Genomic DNA, 26,203 nt, shown 5'->3' with positions numbered 1-26,203 from the left:
TTTTAATCTAATAAAACAAAAAGGGAAGGGATGGAAATTCCATCCGAAGACTTCACACAACCTTTTCATTTCATTTGAGTAAAGAATTACAAAATCATCTGTCCAGCTGTTAAATGCCTTTGAGGGAGATTTTTTAAATTGTAGTGCACACTAAAATGAAAGGTTAATATCATGCTTTGGAGACAAGGGGAACAGCTTCTATTTCTGGGTAATGAGTCATGCCCTTCTTCCTGAAGACCTTTCAGAAGTGAGAGTTGAAGTTACCTGTGGGCTAGAGAGGCCATTGCTCCAGGAAGGCCTATGTCATCAATGAGGACACACAACACGTATCCTTCGGGACATCTGAGCCCCTTTGATGCCCTGCCATGGAGTACAATCTTGGCCTCCTCCTAGCAGGGTTGATGATTATTTACTGGAAACTGACTTGTGGCTCATTTTGTGGTATTTCTTAAGCTGCTGCTTTTGAATTTATATGAGTGTTAGCCTTGGTCTTTTTCCTTCTTCTCTCACTTTGCCACTGGGCCATGCAACCCACATGGAATTGGATTTCTTGGAACAGATTTGCTGTCGATTGATGCTCATGCTTTGTTTTCAACTCAATTTCATGTGTCAGAACCTTAGGGTGACATATACGAATGAATAGGCAAATTGCACTTAGTACTCTTCTGGCAAGTTATCTGAGAACTTCAGGGTAATTGCTTGAAGAGAGTTTTTACTCTTAAAGCTGGTCCTAAGCATTCAAGTTAGTTCAACTTCACAAATATTTTTGAGCATCCACTGAGTGAAGATCTATGACAGGTGCCATAGGGATAGAAAGATGTAGGAGATATGGTTTGTCCCTCAAGGACTTTGCAGTCAGGAAGGGAAGACAGAGAGTATGGAAGAACTCTAGTACATGAGATACTCACCATACTATCATATAGACTGTGGAGCCCTGCAGAGAGTTACGAGTGGGGAATAGGTGTTGTTGGGATTGAAAGGTGAGAAGAGTTTTATCATGTAGAGAGGATAAGAGGTGAGGGCATTTGGAGCAAAAGGTATAGGAATAAAGAAGCATAGAAGAGTGAACCATCACTGTGTTTGTGTGTGTGTGTGTGTGTGTGTGTGTGTGTGTGTCTGTGTGTGTGTGTAGAAGGGAAGTACAGGGTACTGCAGACCTTGCATGCTGGATGCTGCTAGAGATACAAAGACAAATCAGGCTCCATGGCCTCCCAATCTAAGGACTTAGTGTGGAAGACAGGCATATGCGTAAATAACTTTAATGGATAATAGACTGTGAGAGAGACTAGGAGAGAAGCATATGCCATACTCTGTGTGCATCTCAAAGAGAAATTTAGGAAGGAAGAGTTTAATGGGACATAACATGATTAGATCCAGGGAGTAAGATAGAAAAGTCAAAGATGACTTCTGCATTTCAAAGACCGTACTCTGAATGATGGAATAATAGACACAACACATTTTGCTCCTTGTTCAGATAAAATTTATGACTTTTTTCTCTGATTCAAGATAAGCACATACTATAGTTTTAGTCACAGTTTGATGTATTGAGTTGTCTGATGTTCTCATAAATGCAAATAAAAACTGAAGTCTGCCAAAAAGGAAGACAATCTATTCTTGCACTGGCCTCAAACCCTATATGCAAATAGGTACCTTCTGAAATGAGTGCCACACAACACGTATGAAGGGTCAATGTATTTGCAAGTAAGTAAGGGGATGGAATAGAAGTGGTGAATTTAAAACTCAGAGGAGTTATCTATCCAAATCCCTAATATCTGGGAAAGTCTCACAAATATATTTTCTTCCAGTTACTGTTGGAATGGCTGAAGAGAGATGGCTTGGTGGGCTGTGGATGTGGAAGGGAATGATCTATATGTCAGGTTTGGATAAGCTACAGCTCTAAAGGATGGGAGATGGGAAAATGTATATAATATGCATAATGTCTTGAGAAGAATGGAAGCGGGGTTGAGTCTGAGAAGATGGCTAAGGGCTATCATTTACTGAGCATTTATAGTTTGTCAGCACGACTCTAGCCACATTATGCTACTAGATCACTTGAAAGATCATAATAACCTTACACAGTAGATTTTATTATTATATTTATTTTACAGATGAATAAACTGAGGCATTAAGATTAAATAACTTGCCAAAACACACAACTCTAAGTGGGTGGTACCCAGAGTCTTTGAACTTAATCCTTTTGTCAAAATAAGTCTTAATAACAGAAGGCAAGAGAAGAGAAATATTTGACCTTAGGGTGTTCCTGTATAAAATTATATATTTTGTTTTGATTTGGGGAAAAGAAATACGTAAAACCTTGTTAAATTTCCTGGGGGAAAGGACTGAATCAGAGAATCATAATTTTAGAATTTTCAAGAACCACGATCTATTGTCATTCATGATGATTTCTCATTTTTTGGTTAAGGAAATTGAGACTGAGAATCAATTAAAATGATCTCATGTTTGCTGGAGGTTAAGAACATACCCAGCGCACTGCTGTCTAGTGAGGCAGAATGATGCTTGCCAGCTTGTTGACATGAGCACACGTGGGCAAGGACCATGAAGTAAAGATCAAACATCTTAACACAGGGCTCTGGCTCTGGAAGAGAGCCTTATAACATGAGAGGGTCTACTTGACTTTCTAGGGAAGCAAAGTAGAAGTCCAGTGGGCTTTTGACCCAACTTTCAAGTGAAGTGTTCACACTCTCCTAAGGTGCTCTGATTGGTTGTTCAGTCTTGGCCACCGGCAGACCAGGAATGATACTCCTTTCTTTTTCCATAAATTTACTTCTAATAAATTCTCAGTGTACAATATAGACTCTGTGTTGGCTGGCAACTTGCTTTTCTCAACAAATCCAATACACTTCGGCGTTCATTTGATGGTTGGTTGAAGTCCTTATCAAGTCTGTCTGAAAGTGTATGAGGAGGGTTTGCAAAGTGGCAAGGTGTCTGGCAGATAACCTTGTGCTGGCTTCAAGTTCAGACCCCACAATGACTTGCAAGTGGTATATCCTTGGGCAGGATTCTTTACCTCCTTAAGTCTCAATTTTCTCATGTTTAAATGAGTGAAATAATAATCCCTGTATCATAGGGTTCTGTGGAGGATTAAATGAGCCAATACAGGTAAAGGGCTTAGCACTTGCCTGGCTCATAATGAGAATTCAATATGTCTTAGCTAATTACAACAAACAAAATAAATTCTTTATAAACTTGTGTAAATTCATCGTTATTGAAAATATAAATTACAGTAAGATATAATGAGTCTATTATAATTATAGTAAGATAGAGTTACCAAGTTTTTTACTGCAAAAGGCAAACTTCTTTTTTTAAATTGAGTTTCCAAACTGAGAGTCCCTCTCAGTAGGGCAGGTAACTGGTAACAAGTGGTCATTTTTTAGAAAACCTTTTATGGAGACTACTGTGTTGTTCAAAGTCAGTCATGTGAAGACTTCTGTGAAAAATCTCTTCCAGAATTTAGAGTTAGGGAATGACTTTCTCCCACTGACATCTTTCGTACATTGGAAAAGGAAAGCCACTCACAGTCCTGCTCGTTTTGCTTTGACTGTCAATGCCTTGGTGCTAAGTTTTTATGTTCTGTTGCAGAAAGGTAGGTTAGCACGAATTTGCTTTTTCTTTTGTCTTATTACTCATTTTAGTGTTTTCTTTTTCAGTTTTATGATTTTGGTGCCTGATATTTTAAGCTTTCTCAAAACTCTTTTGTAAGCTGGAGGAGAGAAATGTAAGTAAATACCATAAAATAATATCACGTGGGTGGTTTTTCTTATAAACACACCCTCTGCCCAATTCTACACACCTGGTTTGCAGTGCTTTTTATTTGACCCAAAGTCCAATCAAAATGGCAAAGTTGACTTTTATATAAACACTTATTTTATGTTTTAATAGAACGGGCTATGAAAGTCCTACCCTCACAGGCATTTAATTTCAGTGGGGAAGGGGTCTTACAAAGGACTAGAGGTAAAGATTGTTTTGTGGACTAACTGACCAGGTGGGGACATAACTTGCTAATGAGCCAAAGCAGTTAATAATCATAAAAAAAGGACAAATAACCAAACAAAAACAGCAGTTAACATTTATAGTATATTTTAAAAAGCACCCTCATATACCATGACTTATTTGTCCTGTCAGCCCTGCAAGTAGGAAGCCTTACTTTCAGCTTCATTTTAGATGAGAAAACTAAGGCTCAGTTATGGTAACAGACACGCCCCAGATCTCACAGGAAGTAACGGATCTTAATTCAAAATCCTGGGTTCTGCTTACTAGTCCAGGCTGCCTCCCTAAGGCCTAACCTCATGAGTACAACAAGGAAAGTTCTCTTTTAACCTCTGGCCCTGTGTCCAAAGGTTTGTTCAGTAGAGGACGGGGAGCAGCAAAGAGTTCTAAGTTAGAAATAATTATCTTTCAAAATATCATATGACTTCACTCATACGAGGACTTGAAGATACAAAACAGATGAACATAAGGGAAGGGAAGCAAAATAATATAAAAACAGGGAGGGGAACAAAACATAAGAGACTCTTAAATATGGGAAACAAACAGAGGGTTACTGGAAGGGTTGTGGGAAGGAGATGGGCTAAATGGGAAAGGGGCATTAAGGAATATACTCCTGAAATCATTGTTGTACTATATGCTAACTAACTGGGATGTAAATTAAAAAAAATAAATTAAATAAAACTTAAAAAATAATTGTCTTTCAGATATACTCCATCGAGGTTTTTCTTTTTCTTGCCTACAAGTAGAGATACTTAAAATCAATCTCCTCTTAGTTGGGGGAGGTTTTTGGCAAAGAAATTTGTGCAGTAGCAGTTAGCCAGGCCTACCTGTGTTAGAGTCACATTTGCCCCAAACTTCTGTACTTTCATGGGTCTGAGCAATGAGGAGGTTGATACCTACAGCTGTAGAGCCACAGCTGTGGATTCTGCATAAGGCAGATCGTGAGTCTTGATGAATTTTTCATGTCTGAACTGAGAGTCTTTGCTATTGGGTAAAACCGAAAGCGACCCGTGTAAGTTAGACTCCTTGCAGGGAAGAGTCACCCACGCCAGAAGGTGGGATTTCCCGGATACCTAGGACAGCCTCTAGGCAGAGTTCATCAAACATCTGATGAGGAGGGATGGGTAGCTAGACTTGATTAGAACTGGTTTTACCCACATGTGAATTGTATTTTATGTGTGCATGAACTGTTTGGTGGTGGTATGTGGTACGTTTCTTCATGTGAGTTTACTTTTTCCAGAACCTTTCCTTTTGTTATCATTATAAAGCACTGAGTTGTAACAACTCCTCAGGTATTGATATGGCGAAGTCACTGACGGGGTGGACCTGTCCACCTCCCTGGTTAGCAGAGTGGGCTGACAGATCAACGGAACTCCCAATAGTCTGTGCCTGTTTCCACTTGGATGTGCCACTGCTTGCCATCAAGAGGGCAGTATTTTCTTGAAGATTCCATTTGAAGATTGCTCAGAATGTTTTCTTCTGGAGAGCGTGTTTCCTTTTCATAGTCTTGCCTGACGCATGGAAAGGAACATGTCTATGCATTTCTCTTTAACATATCCTAAATTTTCAGAGTTAGAACTTCTAAGGTCTCATTTGAAGGTCAGCCTCATTTTCCAAATAGGCAAGTAGGAGTTTCAATGGGCAATGTGAAGTTTGAATGATCTTGTCTTTCTGGAAAACAACATTTTGTTTTGTTTGCTCCAGGCGCACCCCTCCCCAAACCACATTCTTTTCTTTTTAGCTTATGAGAGAACAAAAGTCCTATCAGGAGTAACGAAACCACCTGAACCATTCTTTTTATATTTCCAGAAATAGTTTATGGGGCCACTGAAAGATGTTGATGCTATCTTTTTAATATTCTGAGAAATAATCCTATTAAACAAAAAACAAGGGAAACTGTTATGCCCACAAAGCGGAATTACCCAAAGCCGACTGGCAGGGGTCGAATTACTTTTCAAAACCGTAGCTGTACGCTGCCTCTATCGCTCCATCTAGGGCTTGGTGAATGAGCAATAATTTGTGGATTCTGCTCATCTCTCTTTGCGAACTTTGTTCTGTGGAATTAGATACAACTTTGACAAATTAGAAAAGGCCTCCCTGCGCCCGCTGTCCCCAGAGTAACACAGTCCACTGATTGTGCGCTGGGCTTCTGAAGTCCGGCCGTGTCAGGCCATCAGCAGCAGCCCCGCCACCAGAGTACGCTTTTTAATAAGCAGGTCTGTCAGCACCGGGTTCTTCGGATCTTCCGACCTCTCCTTAATCCTTAGGACGCACTGACTTTCGTCTCTGTTTCACTTATGGCAGAAGGCCCTGTGCCGGGAAAGAAATATCTTCTTTGTTTACACCATACAGGCAACAAAATTAACCTTTGAGATTAACTGTAAGTGAGTGAGGATCATGTTTTATCTTTCCCTGGGACAAGGGGTAGAGATTAACACGTGCATAAAGGGAGTGAGCATGTACATGCGTGTGCATGCATGTGCACATCCCTCCTCCATTCACATCATAGCCCCAAAGAACTTTCTGCTCCTGTTCTCTCTCTTTTTTCTTTCTTTCTTTCTTTCTTTCTTTCTTTCTTTCTTTCTTTCTTTCTTTCTTTCTTTTTCCACATAGGGTTTATTCTGCGCTGGATAGACCTAATAAATGGTATTCCAGTTTTTTCTAATCTTTTATTCCATTTCAACTCTTAGAGAAAGGAGAAGCATATAAAACATCAGCATATTAAATGACGCCCAGTAGGCCTATGGATAAAAACTTATCTTCGGCTAAAGACACGGGATCATCTACTTTCCCAGTGGAATTCTTTGGCCCAGTAGAAGTAAACATTGTCTCAGTGTACAGCAAGAACGATAAATGATTCACAAAGATAGAGGAAAGTGTCTCTTCACTGGTTTACATGTCAATGTATTCATGTTTAATAGTGCCAGATGGGAGAGTTGTGGTTCTCCAAGATACAGGGAATACTAGCCTGGTAAATACTTCTTTCCTTTGGGCTCCCCACCCTGCAAACACAAACTAATAGGAAAAATGAGAGATCTTGTTCATATTCATTTCTAATTTATTATGTTTAAACTGCAGTTTGACCAATTACACTTGCGGAACATTTTTTAGGAGTTGACATAAACATCAAAAACAACAGTTATGAGCAAAATTTGTCCTGGGGGGAGAATGGAAGCCAGCTGCCTCAATATAGATGTTATTCTTGATCTCTGGAAATGTCTAAAGGGTAGGACAAGATGAGGTCAAGCATTAGATGATTTCTGACCTATGGAAAGCCCAGAAATGGACCTCAGATGTCCACTGGGTGCTGCTGACAGCATAGGAACCACCCATTCTGCTGTGTGCTCTCCATTTTTGATGGGGTCTTAACCTTCAAAAACCAGCTCAATAATGACAAGGAATCACCACCACCATGGTGACTAAATCCAGGCACCCTACTTATGGCTCCTGTCTCCATTTCTTGAAGTTGCTGAAATGTCTGGGACTTAATAGGGTAGTGATTCATTGTGGCCACAGCCATTTCTTAAAGCCAACAGTTCTGTTAGAAACATACTATGATCCCAGTTTCTTCATATTTAGTTGGATTCTATGGAATTTGATTACTTTTATAATTTTGCTGCCTTTCATCAAACAGGATGATTTTCTGCTGGTTTCAGTTCTATGCTCTCTCTCTCTGCTCTCTCTCTCCCTCTCTTTTTTAATAAACAGAACAAAATAAAGTGACATGTCAGCACAGAGATATTTTATTTTTCACTCAACAGTGGCAGTGACCATAACAATTAAATAGAAGAGAAAAGGGACTTTGTTGTAGGTGCACAGTTGAGGTTATGCAAAATGGAGCAAAAAGCAGGTCAGTTGCCAGGGAGCCCATGATAGAACCGCCGGTGTTTCAGGGGAATGAAAAGAGCATGTGTGTTGGGATCCCCAGTTTCCCCATTATCATCATCTTGAGCCAGGTACTTAACGTGTGCTGCGTTAGTTTTGGCTGAGGAAAGTGCTTGCAGGAAGCAGTTTTTTAAGTTTCCTTGATATCTCTGGGAGGTAATAAAGATCTCTATTTACAAATAATGCACTTTCTGCGAAGTGCCTTTGTGTGGGCATTGCACACCCTAGCAAAACGAGAGAGGTTCTTTGTTTTGCCTTGGTGGGAAGCGCAACAGTTGAGTCTGCAGGATGCCTGGTTTGCAGCCAAACCTTTTCCTTTCTGGGTGTGTGACACTGTTCAAGTCATTTAACCTCTCTGTTCCTCTGTATTCTTATTTCTGGAATGGATTTAATAACGATGTAGGGATCCCCGAGGGACCAGCAGATGAAAGGACAGCACTTTATTTCCTGGCTGTCTTGTATCCTTTGAGATGCTGCCAAGTGTCACCTTCTCAGCAAAGCCTTCCTGGACCACTGGGGGGCTGGGGAACCCCCCCCCCCCCCGTCCAGCTCACTGAGAACACTTATCATACTACATGCAACGCTGAGTTTATGTGGCTTTTCCACCACTCGCCTGCTGTAAGCTCCTTGTAGGTAGGAACGGTGATTCTCATCTTGTAGCAAATGAAACAGAGCCCAGCCCAGTGGCTGGTCCACAGCAGGTGCTGTAAAGACAGTCGAAGAATGGACAAATTGAACTCTATCATTAAAAAAGTGCTCAAAGGGATATTAGATTTGCTAATGTCTGTATATCAGCTCCATGTGGCAATGTATGTTGAGGCAAATTTGTAAAACTTTAACTCAGGTTTTACACATTCTTACAATAGAATTCCTTAAATGTTCACAAAATCTAAGGAAACTAAAAGATCTTTATTGGAAAAAAGTTTGGGGTGCCATTTCTCTCTCCAACTTGCTCATATGAAATAAGCGCAAGAGTGTAAGCGTAATGACTGACTACTGGGGGGAAGGTAAGACTCTGGTAAAACCTTGGATTATATAATCACACGAGTTGTGCCCAGTATTCCCTGTCTGACCTGCAGAATAGTGCATGTTTTTATCTGTATAAGGTGAAATGAAAAAATACGTGAGGCAGCTCTTGTTGGTGTGTCAACCTGGCAGGCAAAAAAAAAAAAAAAAAAAAAAAAAAAAAAAACAACCCAAAAAACAAACAAACAAACAAACAAACACAATAGAAGATATAGTTTGGATTTTCCAGAAGTGAGGACAAATCTGTAAAGCTAAACTGACTCTCTCAACACACATGACCACTGTGATAACACTCATCGGAGGAAAAGATGGCATGTTTTTTCTCTCTCATCTGTTCCTGTCTTCCTTCCCCTCACATCCGGTATTTTATAATAAAATTTCCAACAGATATGGGCTGTTCAACAGTCACTAGCAATACATTGATTAATTATGTGTGCCAGACTTTCAGTATATAATTAAGCTAAACAAAACTGCATTAAAGTAATATGAATAATTTGACTTCAAGCCACAAAAACAAGGAAACTGAGTGAAAGCAGAATCTCTGACCTCATTCACTTCAGCATATTGTAGGAGACAAAAATGTAATCAGAGTTATAAATCACATAGCTGCCACAGTATGACGATGGAGAAAGGAAATTGTTCTGACCTTTGTTGGGAAGAGTTTCAAAGGTAGAAATGAAAGTGCACATTTTGTTCATTTCACAAAATTCTTTAACTGGGAAATATGATGAACAAAAAATACCCTTTCCTTACTTAAGGGGGGTAATGACTATTTTTGTTATCTTTAAGAATGTCATTTGATTGCATTTTCTTCAGTATGCCTTATACATGACACGTTTACAGTGCCTCAAAAGTATTTCATGTCTATATGCTTTCACTGTCTCTGACACCAAAATTCAGATAATAAAGTATATTATGTATCTATAAAAATGGAATTAATCCTTAATAACCTTCCCCCCCCCCCATTATAAAAGTGATATTTATTCACTGTGGACAAATTTGGAAAATGCAAAAAAAAAAGTATATAGAAAAGAAATAAATTGCATTCATAATTCTACTACGTTAAGAATTCTGAGGTAACCACAGTTAACACCCGTTTCCTTCCAGTTTGTAGCGTGTGTGAGTATGTGCGGAGTCAGGGATCATCATGCCGTGTATACACTTTGGGACCTGCTTCTTTCACTTCACAATATTTCACAAGCATTTTTCCATTTCATAAAATATTCTACAGAAATCAGATTTTCAGTTGTTTAATAGAATCCTATCATATGGATAAATCATACTTTATTTAACAAAGTTAATGTTTTTAACAACACGATTTTTAATTATTATTTTAAAAGAGCAAAACCCTTGAATGAGCAACTCTATGCATAACTCCGTATGCATGTTTCTGATTGTTGCTTTCCATGAAATTCCAAAAGGGCTTCCTTCAGTAAAGGATATGAGCATATTTAAGCCTTGTTCCATCATATCCAGGATTCATCCATAAAGGGTGAGCCCCTTGCATCCTCAGCTCTAATGGATGAGCCACGTGACCACCCCTGAAAGAGGACATTCTTAAAAGAGGGTGTCCTTTGAAACCTAAGGAGTGGGGGGAGGGAGTGGAATCATAAGGTGCAAGAGTGAAAATCTTTCCTTATGTTCCTCTACACACAAACAGCAATAGCAGAAAAGAAAGAGGGAAAAGGATTGTGAAAAAGGGGAAAGGCCATCTGAATATAAACTATTTATTTTATTAAAACCTATCTGTGAGGTTTGGCACCCTATTTAGAGTGAGTATCCAATTAACCCGTCACTGACATACCAGAAAGAAGTTCCAAGTTGCAGAGATGCTGACCAACCAACTTAAATGAACCAAAGCTCCAGAGGGCTGTGTGTATCCACTCACCCAGTGAATGGGTATCTTCACTGGTAGTAGATTTTATTCAAAATGCCACCCATTCTCTTTTCTGAGAACTGCTCTCCCACTCAGTCCATGGGGTTTCGCACCTACCGACTGTGTTTGTACCCTTGCCATGGCTGATTAGACTGGCTGGCTCAAGCTAGGTTGGCTGGAGATACTCCTAAAGATAGTAAGTTAGTCTCTTATATAGGTTGATATTCCTTTGGTTGCAAGGACTAGAAGATTGGACTTATACTGTCTTAAATATAAAGGGGTTTTGTTGATTTCTGTTCTCAAACTATTCTAGGAGAGATTTAGGCTGCAGGAGTGATTTGGTCAAGGACTCAAATGATGTCAGTAGGATCCAAGTCTTGGCTTTCTTCCTCTCCGTTGGCTTGACCCTCAAGCTGGCTCCCCTCATGGTTGTGAAAATGACAAAGCAGTCCCAAGTTCACATTCTCACTTAGGCCCCAGGAAAAAGAGTGAGTTTGTGTCCTAGCTTTCTACATAAATCTGTGGATTCATTTTAACTGGACCTATTTAGTTGTTGTGCTTTTCCTGAACCAGCTATTGGCCAGGGCAATGAAATCCACTGGTTGATTGAGCTGACTTGATTTTCCCTCTGGAGCTAGAGGTAAGGTCCATCCCTCATGCACTACATTGCTTGGGAATTGGAATACCGTAAGGAAGAGGGAAATACATCCCCCAGAGGAAATTAACAAGTATATACTAGCATTTCCCATGTAGTTACGACTCTAACTTACACAGTTGGGGGTAATAAGGGCTAATTTCTCCCAAAAGGGTTGGGCAGCAGTAAAGAGAGAAGAAGAAAGCAGGTGGAACAGAGAAGCAGGGAGAAGGTGAGGAGAGGATGTTGATGGATTATTCTACTTATTCTAATTAGAATTCTAATTATTTCTACTAGTCCTTTCCTGTGGTCTAGTTCTATTCCTGCCCACTGTTCCTTGAGAAACCCCCATATCCTTATAATAAATTCCGCTTTTGCTCAAGTTGTTTTGAGTTGTTACCTACAACCACATTTACACCAATAGTGGCTTCTAGAACATTCCCAACCTACTGCCGAGGACTGCCGGCCTTTATTGCTTCCTTTGCCTTAGATGTAGGCCTTCCATTTGGTAGTTCTTTTCCTTCTTTTAAAGGTGTTTTGGATTAAATGTGGCTACCAGGAACAGGGAGCAGTAAGAGTTGACCATGAACCTAAGACAGGCTGGCCGTAGTTTATTGGGCCCATTTGATATGGGTTTAGGGAAGACATTTGACTCCATTTACTTAACAGATGTTTATCAGTTCTCTCAACAGAAATGTTGCAAAAATCTTCAAAGGAGCCTTTCTTTGCCTCCCTCTCCCCACACCTTGGATGCGATGTTCAGTGAAATATGTTGACTTTTTTTTTCTTTACAAAACCCATAAAAATGTCCTGGTTGACATGCAATGTTGTGACAAGCCCTAGTAGATTGTGTCAATCATGTTGCTTTATGTTACATTAAGTGACATATTGTAATGTGATTGATACAACATGGGATGACACATCATAATGCAAAATATCATCTGGAAAATGTAGAAAAACAACAGAAGACTTGAAGCCACTTTTACTTTCTAATTCTTCAAATAAGATAGAGGAAAATCTTTCATTCCTCAGGATAGTTACCTGGGAAAGGTTTAGGTCTTGTGGGGGTTTCAGTGGTGCTCTTTTCCTTTGTAATTAACAGGTGATAGTGGAAAATACTTGCATTCTTTGGGGACTGATAAACTCTGAGTTTGGATGGAATGTCTCTAAACCTTTCTGGAGCCCCTTAGTAACAATATCTGTTCTTCACATTAATATTGCCTTTATAGATTTTATATAAAAGGATTCCACCTTCCTCTACCCTAGTTAATATTCTCCTCTTTAAAATCTCTGATAAGGGCACCTGGGTGGCTAAGTCGGTTAAGCACCTGACTTAGGTCAGGTCATGATCTCATGCTTCATGAGTTCAAGCCCCACATCGGGTTCTGTGCTAACAGGTCAGAGCTTGGAGCCTGCTTCAGATTCTGTTTCTCCCTCTCTCTCTCTCTCTCTGCCCCTCCTCCACTTGCATTCTCTCTCTCTCTCTCTAAAATAACAATCATAAAAAAAATTGAAAAGTCTCTGATATTTTTCTCTTGTTCTACAAAGTCTTGAGGAAAAAAATTGCCTTTTCAGATTTCACTGTGAGGTCAATGAGGGTTTTTTAGTATATCTTTGAAAATTTTTACTGTAGCTCCAGAGTCTTACACAGTTTCTGGCGCATAGTAACACTTAATAAGTGTTTGTTGGGGGCGCCTGGGTGGCTCAGTCGGTTGAGCGTCCAGCTTCGGCTCAGGTCATGACCTCATGGTTCCTGAGTTTGAGCCTTGCATCGGGCTCTGTGCTGACAGCTCAGGGCCTGGAGCCTGCTTCGGATTCTGTGTCTCCCTCTTTCTCTGCTCCTCCCCTGCTCACACTCCGTCTTTCTCTCAAAAATAAATAAAGATTAAAAGAATTTTAAAAAAGTAAAAAAAAAAAATTAAAAAAAATTAGTGTTTGTTGAATGACTTACTGAAGAATGTTCATCTTTAATTATACTTAATTGCATTTATTGAGTGACATTTAATCACATATAGTGAAATTCCATGTATTAGTTTCCTAGGGCTTCTGTAACAGAGTGCCACAAATTTGGTGGCTTACAACAGAAATGTATTCTTTCACAGTTCTGGAGGACAGAAGTCTGAAACAAGGTGTCAGTAGGGCCATACTCCCTCTGAAGGCTTTAGAGGAAGATCCTTCTTTGCTTCTTCTAGCTTTTGGTGGCTTTGGGGTTCCTTAGTTTGTGGCTGCCTACCCCCAATCTCTGCTTTCATCTTCATATGGCCTTCTCTTCTGTGTCTTCTTCTCTTCTTAGAAGCACACTTGTCATTAAATATAGGGCCCACTTGGATAATCTTGAGATGGATGATCGCTTCTTAAGACTTTCAGCTTAAGAAGCTGAAGGTCTTCTGCAAAGACCCCTTTCTCCAAGTAAGATTACATTTATAGGTTCCTGATGGGCATATCTTTTGGAGAGCGGCCATCATTCAACCTGGAATATACCAATTAAAAAAAAATGAGGTGGGGCATGTTGGGGAATTAACATTTTTTTGGTTGATGGTTGCATAAAATACCTTTTTAATCTATGTTTAAAATCTTTCTGTTTACTTCCATGTCTCAGTAATTATGGTATTGTAAAGATAATTATATATTTCTTTAATAATGGATACCTTTATAATATCAAAGTTCCCAATCTGAATGTGAATTTGCACTAATAATTGAAGATATAGAGGATTGTAAAAGCTGAGATGAATGTGTAGACCTCAATATAATATAGACTCTAAAGTCCTTTAAAAACAAGCCAACTAACCACACCTCTTCCCTGAATGTGCTGGGAGATGTATGTGATTTGTCTTCTGAATGTGAGCAGAATCTAAGGAGAGATTCTGGCTAGTTGAGGATTTTGAGTAAGCAAGCCCATTAGAGTTTCCTTAAATGTGAATTCCATCCCTGTTATCTCCCCTTCTGCCTATATCCACTTGCAGACATAGGAGTTCATAGAGGTGAGAAGCGAGTGTTTGGGGCAACCAGGGAAGGTCTTGGGAGAGAGGTAATGTAATAAGAGGACAGGCCATTGATAGAAGAAGGTGTGGCCTCACAGTTTGCCTCAGGGCCACCAAGTGCTCACTTCTAGAGAGCTCTTATCCTCCAAGTAATGTGGGGTCAGACCCTTAGAACCAGGCACCTCTGAGTCATGGAGACAAATAGGCCCTCTGGTCTTCATTCTGATAGCAAGACAGGATCACCATAGACGCATAGTAACTTTTCCTCTCTTTGTTCAATATCTTGTGGCTGCATAGAGTAATTTAATAAATCAAAATCGTCTCTTTCAATTTTCATTGTGGCTACATTGGTGTTCTTTTGAATGGAGTTCAATTATTGGGATGGCATATATTACTTTGAATCATTTTACAGCTCAATCAATACACACATCTTCATAATAAATATCGATGTTCTTTGGATGCCTAGTGTCGCACATACTCAGCATGGCTGTTAGGATCCAGGCAGCTCTGGGTAATTAATATTTTTATTTTATTCTTTCATTGAACTCTGTCACTCATATCTGCATTGTGGCCCTTCCAGAAGGGAAGAGAAACGCTGAAACAAACAGAATCCTCCAGAAATCCATTACACTAAAAACACCGAAGTTTGAGAACTAAAATTTGCTGTGGAACTCCGCTGCTATAGAATAAACACATTCAACTCAACAGGGAACACAAAGAGCCTACCTGCTATTAGTCTTTGTAAATGACCAGCCAAAAAGAAGTAGAACGGTTTTCCTAACAGGTTTAGAAAAGGAAAAATCTTAACTCAACTGAATCCTCCTACAAATACCAAAGGCCTCTAGCTGGGAAAGCAAAGATACCTGGTGAGTGGCTGTTAAAGGTGCAGTGAAATCTGAATATCTGATATGCCAAGGATCATGATCACAACATTTACTAACTAAGATTCTTATACAATCTTATATTTAATTATATTCTTACAGTCAGATATAATCAGTGATTTATTTGAAACTTCAGTACATAGTGAATTACTGTTGAGTAGATGGTAACGTGTTTGAATTTCTAAAATATTTTGGTTTCTAGTAAGAATTCAGCCCCAGTCTATAGTATCTACAGTGAAGGCATTGGGTCTCACCTCCATCTTCACGAATGAAGAGTAACTAGACTGCTAATCCATGGGTTCCCTCCCAGGGGGCTCATGTAATCTCTGGTATTTGTATTTTAATCATGATATACATACTATATTTATCCATTTATTTTTTTGTTTTTGTTTTTTCTTATTTTTTTAATATGAAATTTATTGTCAAGTTGGTTTCCATACAACACCCAGTGCTCATCCCAACAGGTGCCCTCCTCAATGCCCATCACCCACCCTCCCTCCCACCCCTCATCAACCCTCAGTTTATTCTCAGCTTTAAGAGTCTCTTATGCTTTGGCTCTCTCGCTCTCTAACTTTTTTTTTTTCTCCTTCCCCTCCCCCATGGTCTTCTGTTAAGTTTCTCAGGATCCACATAAGAGTGAAAACATACGGTATCTGTCTTTCTCTGTATGACTAGGAATTTACCCAAGGGATACAGGAATGCTGATGCATAGGGGCACTTGTACCCCAATGTTTGTAGCAGCACTTTCAGCAATAGAAAAATTATGGAAAGAGCCTAAATGTCCATCAACTGGGTGCCTGCGTGGTTCAGTCAGTTGAGCGTCCCACTTCGGCTCAGGTCATGATCTCGCGGTCTGTGGGTTTGAGCCCCGCGTCGGGCTCTGTGTTGACAGCTCGGAGCCTGGAGCCTGCTTCGGATTCTGTGTCTCCCTCTCTCTCTGCCCCTCTCCCACTCATGCTCTGCCTCTCTCTTTCTGTCAAAAATAAATAAACATTAAAAAAATTTTAAAATAAATGTCCATCAACTGATGAATGGATAGAGAAATTGTGGTTTATATACACAATGGGATACTACTTGGCAATGAGAAAGAATGAAATATGGCCTTTTGTAGCCACGTGGATGGAACTGGAGAGTGTTATATTTACCCATTTAAAAGCAAACACCTAGATGCTCTTATTTTTGTTGTTAACTCTTTGGAACTCAGAGCATTGACAAAATCATATGAGTGGGGGAGAAAGATCAGCGATAAATAGTTTTCAGTTAGGGCCCAAGGCTAAATTATGGGACAAGAAGGATTGTGTTCTTTTGTTTCGTAGTATGGAAGGTTAGTCCCAAATGCTGGAAAACAGATGTGCCCTTTCATTTTGAGTGCCTAGTGTGTATACTCAGAGAGGTATTTTTTTTTTTTAACGTTTATTTATTTATTTTAAGAGGGAGGGAGAGAAAATGAGAAAGAGCATGTGAGCCACTGTGCGTGTGAGCGGCAGCGCAGCGGCACAGAGAGAGGGAGAGAGGGAATCCCAAGCAGGCCCCACACTCAGCGTGGAGCCGGATGCCGAACTTGATCTCGTGTACGTGAAATCATGACCTGAGCCAAAATCAAGAGTTGACGCTTGAGCCACCCAGGCACCCCTCACAGAGGTATTTTTTAAGTGCTTGCAAAATGTCTTCTCCAGTCAGTTTGTATCAGGCACTGTCCCATTGATTTTATTTTGCTTTTGTAATTGGAGCTGCATTTCAGTGTTGATTTATTACCTGCATAAATCCCTTTGCCAGGGGTTATAAAAGGAAAAGGCAAGCGCTACCCACATTTAGCAGTACCAGAACAGTGTTGCCTCTAAACTTAAAATCCTTAACATTCTCTAAGCTTAGAGCCCTATCTCACCTGTTTCTGTGCAATTTATTTCAAACCTTTCTGAGACCTGGATTTTTTTTTTTAACATTTCAATGTTGTAATTTTTCCTACTTATTTTAATTTTTCTTGGTCCCAAGACTATAAAGCAGTCTGCTCAGAGTCAGAAAATGTTGAGTAACAAAATGAGAAAACCCTGAGTATAAATTTAAGACACCCTGTGCTGCTTTACTTCTGTTTATCTATTTGTACTGGTAATTTGATAACCTAGACCACTGAATGAAGAAAGTGAAGAATGATCAAAATATGAAGCAGTGGGCGCTGCACATTCAGACCTTATCAGTTCCAGGATCAGTTATCTGTTTGAAGAAAATTACATTGTATCTGTCAATAGACTTAATAACTCAGTGTCTGCTATTTGATAATGGATAATCACACAAATTCAGGAAGCTAGACCATATGCCATTCCAGTTTTCTATTCTCTTATTCACCTTAATTTTCTAGATGAGTGAAATTATCTAGTCCTGGCCTGAAGATGGCCTATATAGAAATAGAGCCTGCAGGAATCCAGCCGCCTCTGATGTTAGCCCCGTGCAGGTCAGGGCTGCCGGGTTATGTCTGCGACCCTGGTATCTAATTGAAATGGGCAGACTTTGGAAAATTGTAAACCTGGACAATGCAACTGATGAATGGATGGAAAATAGTAAAGGGCGGATGTGGAGCAGCTGAGGGAATTGGCTGGTGGGAAACAGTGAGGCTGCAGAGGCCTAGGATTCAGAATCTTAGAATAGTTCCACATCTCTATGTGTGAACTGTGAAGGATAGGGACTAAATGGTAAAGATGATATAGGGATGCTGTTTTCTGGAAGTAAGGGTTTTCTCAAGGACCCTTCATTCCTGTTGATGCAGGATGCTTTTCCATATATAGACCCATTTCTCCACTCTCAAATAATGTGGTCATTGTGTCACTTAGTAATGATTTTGGCTATGAGTATTGCAGGAGCTAATTTCAGTGACTTAAGCAAATAGGTGTTTCTTCTTCTCAGATATCAAGAAGACGAGATGAAGGCTATTTCTGGTGTAGATGTAACTGCTCCGTGATGTCATCAGGGACTTAAACTTTTTCCATCTTTTTGCTATGCCCATCATACCAGAGTGCTTGTCTTCATGCTTGTTTCTGGTGGTTACCGGGTGGCCACTGCGTGTTTCCTCCTGTACATGACAGGAAGGGAAAGACTGAGCCATCATCACCTGCCCCTTCACATCAGGAGAAGCAAACATACCCCAGAGGCTCCCAGTAGACTTTTATTTCCATCTTATTAGCCAGAGCCATATCACATCGCCATGTTGAGCTCCTAAGGAAGCTGGACAAAGGAGTATTTCACTTGGGGCTGACATCTTGCACCTGAAAACAGAGTTTCGTAAATGAGCAAGAAGAGAAGAATGCATATCAGTCAGGCAATGGGCAAGGATGCCACAACCATCTACCTAAGATTTATCGTGGAAGGAGAATAAGGGTTAGACAACTGTGCTGTTTCATATAATCACAGAGAAAAGTGGTCCAAGTAATGCCAGTTGTGGGGGTCATGTGGACACCATTGCAGTCAGTTTTTACGTGCTTTTTAAAAATATGAACAAATCGGATATTTTTAGAATTTGTATCAAATCAAGCAAAACCACAAGGACACACTATGGAGAGCTGACTCAGCAAGAACAGGAAACTGAATCCTTAATTTCAGCCTGGCTCTTGGCTGGAATTATCCCCTAAATTTCTATAAGGTCATAGTCTAAATTGAGCTTCTTTCTTTTTCGCCTCTCTCTCTCTAGATTTACTAACTTTAAATCTGTCTTTCTGTGGGCTAGGAATAATCATCAAGTCATATTCTTAGAAGAGGAGGACACCTTGCTGATCCAAGAGTCTATCACCTTCTAGTAGATAAAGCAAGATAGCTCACTCATTCAGTGTATTCTGTACATATATCACTTTTTTCTTTCCCAAAGAGGCTCATAGGATTTGATCTGAATATAACATATCCCCAGAAATGCTGAAGAGAGAAGTTGAAGGCGAGCTTATTGCCACGTTTTGCATATATGGATCCAGGGACTCAAAAGCTTTTCCCCGAGTCACACAGCAACAGCCCCCACTGTAAATACTGCTATAACACCCTTTCAGCTTGGCCACACTGTCTTGTTATGAATGGATGTCTCTTAGAAAGCTGAATCATGACCTCAAATGAAGAAAAGGCCGTTAGTCAAGTATTCTCTTTTGAAGTAACACATTCCTTGAGTGGTCAGTGGGAGGCTGCAAAAGGCCTCGGCTAGAAGATTTGGGGGAAGGTGAGCTTTTCTTGGTAGATTCATGAGGGCTTGATGTCACCATTTTTGTTCCTGCATTTTTTTAAGCAAGAAGGAACTTGTTTGCAATTAGAATTTGTATTCATTTTTGTACCTAGTCAAAGAATAGCTGTGAATCCATATTTAAAACTGTGATGTGTGAGTGCCCTTTTTTATAGTTTCATTTATTCACTCTTTGAACTATTGATGGAGTATCCACTAAGTCTCTGTCGTGGTTCGAGATGGGGCGAATTATGGGACAGACACATAAGGTTGCTGCACCCCTGTAGCTTCCATTCTAGTAAAGGGGAGACACAAACCGCGAATGCAATTATTAGCACTTTCAAGGAGTTGAACTTGAAAAGTGGCAAGCAGGAAATGACTTGGTTTTTTCTACCATTGTTTCTCGGAACCTGATTCTTGGAGTATGCATCCTTGTCCTGGGGATGAAAATTTGGGCTCGTTGCATAATTTTTCCAGTCATTTGAGATACAAGAAGAATCTCCAAAATATTTGAAGGACACTTCTCTAAGGTAGAACAAGTTAGGTTTGCTAAAGGAACAGAAAACCCAAAGGGCCATTGTGACTTTGCCTCATGGGCAGAGGGGAGAGCGCATGAGAGGAGCAGAGGTGGGAACCCGAGTGGAGGATAACCAGGTTAAGGGTCAGGAGTGCAGCTTTTATTCCCAGTAGGAGCAGCAGCCCTGGAGGGTTTCGAGCAAGGGAGTGATGTCCTCTGATGTGTAGTTTAAAAGATCACTCTGAGTTTTATGTGGGAATGGACTGTAGGGAAGCAAGAGAGGAAACAGAGAAAGCAGTTGGGGGACGCTCTTGCCCTCGTCCAGGTGGTTGAGATGGATCAGGGGTGTGCAAAGCCTTTAGGCTGACCCTTCTCTCTCACAGTCCATAACCTACCACAGTGACAGCCGTGCAGTGGCACATAAGTCCTTGCTGAATTTCACATGAATACCTTTGTGAGTTAAAGCAGTGCTGTTTATATGGTTTAGAGAAAATGTGTCTTTTTGGCTTCCCTGACTTCTTCTCTAATATCTCAAATCCCCATTCTAAATGCAGGTCTTAGAGTATAAGCACGTATTGAAGGCATAAAATCAGGCTAAGGTAAACTTTCCCTGACTCAGAATTTTTCTAATTGTCACACCTTGGCATAATTCAGTCTTCAGTCCCTACACACAGGGAAAAGTGTCATTAAATATTGTGAGAATTTGGTTTTCTGACTTAAAAAAAAAAGGTGTTCTTACTGCCCCTCCTCTCTCTTCCTCTCTCTCTGCCCCCTCGTTTTTTCTTTCTTAAGAAAATAAGAGAATGGGAAAGCCGAAGGCTTGATTTAATTTACTTTGGGAGAAAATCTAAGGTGTGGTATCATTACCTGTACGTTTTCCACACGTTTGTCAGGCTTATGTTTACACACGTTTGCCAATAATTATTTTGAGGAGGGGCAAAAGGAAATTCAGTGATAACTTTAGAAAAATAAAATCTCTGATAAAACCATAAACCACTCCAAGAGCCGCCATAAAACTTCAGCACAGTGTATGGTTTCAAAGCAGGATTTGTGAAGCAAAAACCATGATTAAAGTAGGAACAATATGAGCTTTGTGCAGTCCTATTGGCCCCTGGTGTGTAACTTAAAACTCTTGCCTCCTGTCCTGTGCCAAGAGGAGGTTCTGCGAGGTGAGAATGCCCAGGGAGGAGGGCTCTGCACAACCAGGGCGCGGAAGTTCCTCTTGTTCACCAGGGACCTCTATACCCCTTGTGATAAAAACTGAGGTCAGGGTTCAAGGTAATACATTTTCTCCCCCCTCCCGCCCCAAACCTGATAGGGCTTCTCAGCAGAAGGCTACTGAGTAGACTTTGGTCCTTTAGACTGACTGTTGTAAATTTAAGTTTGGCTAGATTTTCCCCTTGACTTCCCCTTTTCTCATCAAATAGTACTCCCTCCCACCCCCAGTGTTCTTACTCTCCTCTCTGGTCCAAGCTTTGGGAGCGTTCCTTGCCTCTTCCTCATCTCTCTCTCCTCACCCTCTTCTCTTTTTTTGAAACATGTATTTATTATTGACAGACAGGGAGAGACAGAGAATGAGCATGGGAGGGGCAGAGAGAGGGAGACACAGTATCCGAAGCAGGTTCCAGGCTCTGAGCTGTCAGCATAGAGCCCGACGTGGGGCTCGAACTCCCAAGCAGTGAGATCATGACCTGAGGCGAAGTCGGATGCTCAACCAACTGAGCCACCCAGTCGCCCCTCTTCTCTTTCTTTGTACCATGTTCTCCTCCCTTTTCCTTTCGTTCTTCTTGGCTGTCCTACATCCTATGGCCCCTTCCCCGTCTTCTCTGTCTCTTCTCCATCCCCCTGTGGCTGTGAGCAGGTGTTACTAGTTGATGATAATCACAGACATTTGTTTCCTGTATCCTTCAGACTCCATTTTGGGGAGCAAATGGATATGGGAGTTACTCTAAGCATGCAGATGGATTCAAGTCAGGAAAACCTTTTGTTGCTCCTTGAGCATCCTAGGGACAAACTGGATGTGTCCTGCTGAAATGTAAAGAGCCATGGGTCCAGCTCTGAGTGCCTGTGGTGAGCCTGCCACAGCATCTCTGGCCTCAGGGTGCCCATTTACAAATTAAGGGGTCAGACCAAATCCCCTCGAACCGCTGCTCCTTGAGCTCCTAAGCTAATCCCAGCATCTGTCTCTGGCCTCACTGCGTTGGGCTCAGTTTCCTCTGTGACAATAGCTGCCTGTCTTGATATCCAACTCATGGGGCCTGTGTCTGCCCCAGGAGGTGATGAGTTGGCCAGCTCTCCCCTCTGCTGTGAGCAGACTTCCTTCAGGCCAGACAAAAACTACTCCAGGAAACTCACTCAAAAGGGGAGGAAAAAAAAAATAAACCTGTGTGACTTAGGAGATCTTTTTCTTTTCTACTGGAGCTTTTGCTTCTCCTAAAATGATCAGATTGCTCTGGTGTGGTCTGAGCCTTGGGTCTATTATCCCTGTCGGCCTTCTCTGCTTCTTGCAGGCAGCAGGCTGGGCTGGCTGTAGGCCCCTTCTCTACTGCCCTCCCCCAGTGCCGTGGCCTGTGATTTCTCTGAAGATGTTTCTGTTCTTTCCAAGGCAAATGAAACTTCATGGACCATTTCTTCCTTTTTTCCTAGCAGCGAAGACCTGCACAAGAGAGGGGGGTGGGGAACAGAGAAAGTCACTTCTCAGCACCGAAGAGGAAAGTGCTGACCCAGCGCGGGGCACTGGGACTCAGAGCCCAACTCCAGAGCAGATGGCCGCTGCACATTCACATTAATCACGCAGCTTCCTGCATGTCAGGTACAACATGATTTCTAGTGATAAGTGCTCAGTATTCAGTATGAGAAATCTAACAGTCTTACTTCCTCTCTCCCCTCTCTCTCTCCTGTCCCCCTCCCTCTCTCTCTCTCTCTCTCTTTTAAAATAGGAGCAGATATTTTTCATTTCTAGCCCAGATGCTACTATTTCTCTGTTATTTGCACTTACTGAGTTGAAATGCAACAGATGTTTGAAAAGGGCTTAAAACTAAATTTCTCATAAGGGACCAAGACAAATAAATCGCACACCTAACTTTAGAGCCTTGTTTTGCTCAGACTCTCGGCAGATTTTTTTTTCTGGGGTGGAGAGGGGGAAGAAAAATTCTGTTAATAAAATGACAATGAAAAGACTATAATAATAATCATGATTATTTATTGACTGAGCTCTAGGACTTTTAGTCACTTCAAGTAGTTTTCCATCTGTTATTTTATTTGACACTCACAGCTACCCCATGGGGGCAGATATTATTGCCCCCAATTTACTTATGAAGAAATCGAAGCACAAACAGGATAAGGGAATTGACTGAAATTGAAGCTAACCCAGATTTGAAGATAAGAGCTTGGTTAGATCACAGACTCCTAGAATCTTTGAACGCATACACAAAACTTGAGATGAATGCCTTTAGTAAATGAAAATTTCCAGCCTTTATCAACAAGAGGCCCCAGTATGAGTAGCACCACATTATACTGGACTTTACCCCCCTCCCCTGTATTATTTCTAAGAGTTCCCGGGGGGGCCTTAGATGGATTCACCAATGGCCTTCTTCTCTGCTCCCCTTTAGATGTCTGCAGCCATGTGCTTCCCTTCTGTCGCACAGCTGAGGCCTTTGGGGTGAGCACCGTTCCTTGCTGAGACTTTCTAGAAGCCTAGGTCATTATCACCATCCAGTACCCTTTAGACTGCAATGTGCTGGAGCCAGGATATGATCCCTGCAGAATGGAATGGTCCTTTTCCCCATCGGCCCTTCTGTCTTCCAGGTCCCCCCAGGTCCCTTATACTAATTAATAGCTTTTTCTCAGAACCTGAGAATCTCATGTTCTCTGATCGTCCCCTCCTTGTCTTGGTCCATCAGTTTATCAATCTGATTCGGGCTCACTGAAGGGACACCACTTTGCTTGCCCTTCAGCTCTTAAATATTAAAAAACTTGAAAAGGAGTGACTAGCTGCCAGAGCAACAGAAAAGCTCAGGCACTCCTAAATGAGTCCTTGCTTGTTCCTGTTAGGTCTTTGCTGGTGATTCTCCGGTACTGGCTCAAGCAGTGGACCTGAGGAGAGATGAAGGCAGAGGGCAGCTCTAACCCAGCCACGGTGAGGGTGACAGGACAAATGGAATGTCATTCCTGCCATCTCGGTTGCCATCTCCTGTGCCTGGAGTCTTTTCTCTCATGTGGCCCAATCTCTCACCTCCTTCAGGTCTTTGTGCCAAAGCCACCTTATCAATGCGGCCTTTCTTAACCACCCTATTTCAAATGGCAGCCTCCCCACCCAAGCCTAACGAAGACACTTCTCTGCTTAATTTTTCTCCATAGCATTTTCAGAAATACATGTAGCATGACATTTGTCATCTTAACCACTTCTAAGTGTATAGTTCAGTAGTGTTGAGTATATTCACCTTATTTTGCAGCCAATCTGCCTAACTTTTTCATCTTGCCAAAAAGAAACTATATGCATTAACAACTTCCTTTGCTCCTTCCCCCGGCCTGGCAACCACTATTCTACTTCCTGTCTCTATGAATTTAATGATTCTAAGTATTTCATATATGTAGAATCATGTAATATTTGTCTTTTTATGACTGGTTTATTTCACTTAGCATCATGACCTCAAGGTTCATCCATGTTTTACCATGTGACAGAATTCCCTTCCTTGGTAAGGCTGAATAATATTCCATTGTATGTGTGTGCCACATTTTGTTTAACCATTCATCTGTCAGTGGACACCGGGGTTTCTTTTACCTTTTGGCTGTTGCGAATAGTGCTGGTATGATCATGTTTCCATAACATTTTTCACTTTCTCATATTCTAAATTAAGTACTTGTTTTTTGTCTGGCATCTTCTATTAAAATGTAAGTTCGAAAACTTCTATCTATTTTGATCCCTGCTATGATCCCGGCTCCTAGAATAGTATCTGGGACAAAGTAGTTACAAATATTTGCTGAGTGGATTAGAAGACAGGAGAAGGGAACAAAGCTTAAAAGAAAAAAAAGGGGGAGGCTTTTGAAGAAGTCAGAGCAACCAACTGGTATTAAATGGTCTCTAAATGTAAGAGTTACATTATCTCTTTTCTTCAAGTCACCTACAGACCAAGCTCTCTTTCTGTCTTCAATCCATTTTCTTTTTTTTTTTTTTTTAATTTTTTTTTCAACGTTTATTTATTTTTGGGACAGAGAGAGACAGAGCATGAACGGGGGAGGGGCAGAGAAAGAGGGAGACACAGAATCGGAAACAGGCTCCAGGCTCTGAGCCATCAGCCCAGAGCCCGACGCGGGGCTCGAACCCACGGACTGCGAGATCGTGACCTGGCTGAAGTTGGACGCTTAACCGACTGCGCCACCCAGGCGCTCCTTCAATCCATTTTCTAGCAGTGACATTAAAAGCTGAGTACACATGATGAAACTTGGCTGCTGTCCTCATCATGGGACTGACTCCATTCTTTTCTCACAGGGGCTAATGTGGAAGGGTCTTTAGCCACATTTCTCAGGACAGCAGTCCAGTTTTTCTTCGCTGCCCCTAGCCCCTAGTCTGATGCTGCTGTGTTCCTCAACTCCAAATCTATAGGTGAAGTCAAGCTTGAGGGAAAGAGGAAGGGCAGGGGGAAATCAAGGTTCTTCTCCACATTTGTGTCCTGCTGTTTTCTCATCTCCACAGACTTAAATCTTTAATGGCCCAGATCCAAAACAACAAAAAAGCTTCAATAATGAGAATATTTAAATAATAATAATAATAATAATGGGAGTGTTTTCTTATAATAATCATTGATGAAACTGAAGACCAGCAAGGACTAGAAGTACCTTTCAAATCATCAGGTATCAAATTGCCCTTAGACTAATCTGGATGTAGATGGCTGCAAATTCTTTGAAAATTGGTCACTTAGGGGCTTTTTGACCCAAAGTAGAGTCTGAGTACAAGCAGTGACAGCAGCATGGTCTGGGAACTTATTAGAAATGGAGGCTCTCTGGCTTCTCCCTGGCCCATTGAATCAGAATCTGCATTTTAACAAGATCCTTCATGGACTCCGATGTACCTTACTGCAGTCTGTTCAGGCTGCTGTGACAGAGTACCATAGACTGGGTGACTTATAAACAACAGAAATTTATTTCTCAGTTCTGGAGGCTGGAAGTCTAAGATCAGGGTGCCAGCATTGTTGGGTTAGGGATGC

At 41.1% G+C, this 26,203-nt stretch overlaps 1 long non-coding RNA gene across 1 annotated transcript in view; it reads left to right on the top strand.

Moving 5' to 3' along the window:
• Positions 1–24,585, top strand: part of LOC123580882 — a 265,201-nt gene extending 240,616 nt beyond the window's left edge. Inside the window, exons 3-5 of the long non-coding RNA XR_006703519.1 lie at positions 3,669–3,736; positions 22,644–22,809; positions 24,051–24,585. This is a non-coding gene — a long non-coding RNA (uncharacterized LOC123580882). The remainder of the gene's footprint in view (positions 1–3,668; positions 3,737–22,643; positions 22,810–24,050) is intronic.
• Positions 24,586–26,203: the final 1,618 nt, after the last annotated feature.

This window comes from Leopardus geoffroyi, chromosome A3, assembly GCF_018350155.1.
Source record: "Leopardus geoffroyi isolate Oge1 chromosome A3, O.geoffroyi_Oge1_pat1.0, whole genome shotgun sequence".
NCBI classification, from domain to species: domain Eukaryota; kingdom Metazoa; phylum Chordata; class Mammalia; order Carnivora; family Felidae; genus Leopardus; species Leopardus geoffroyi.
This window is presented reverse-complemented; position numbering and strand designations above follow the sequence as displayed.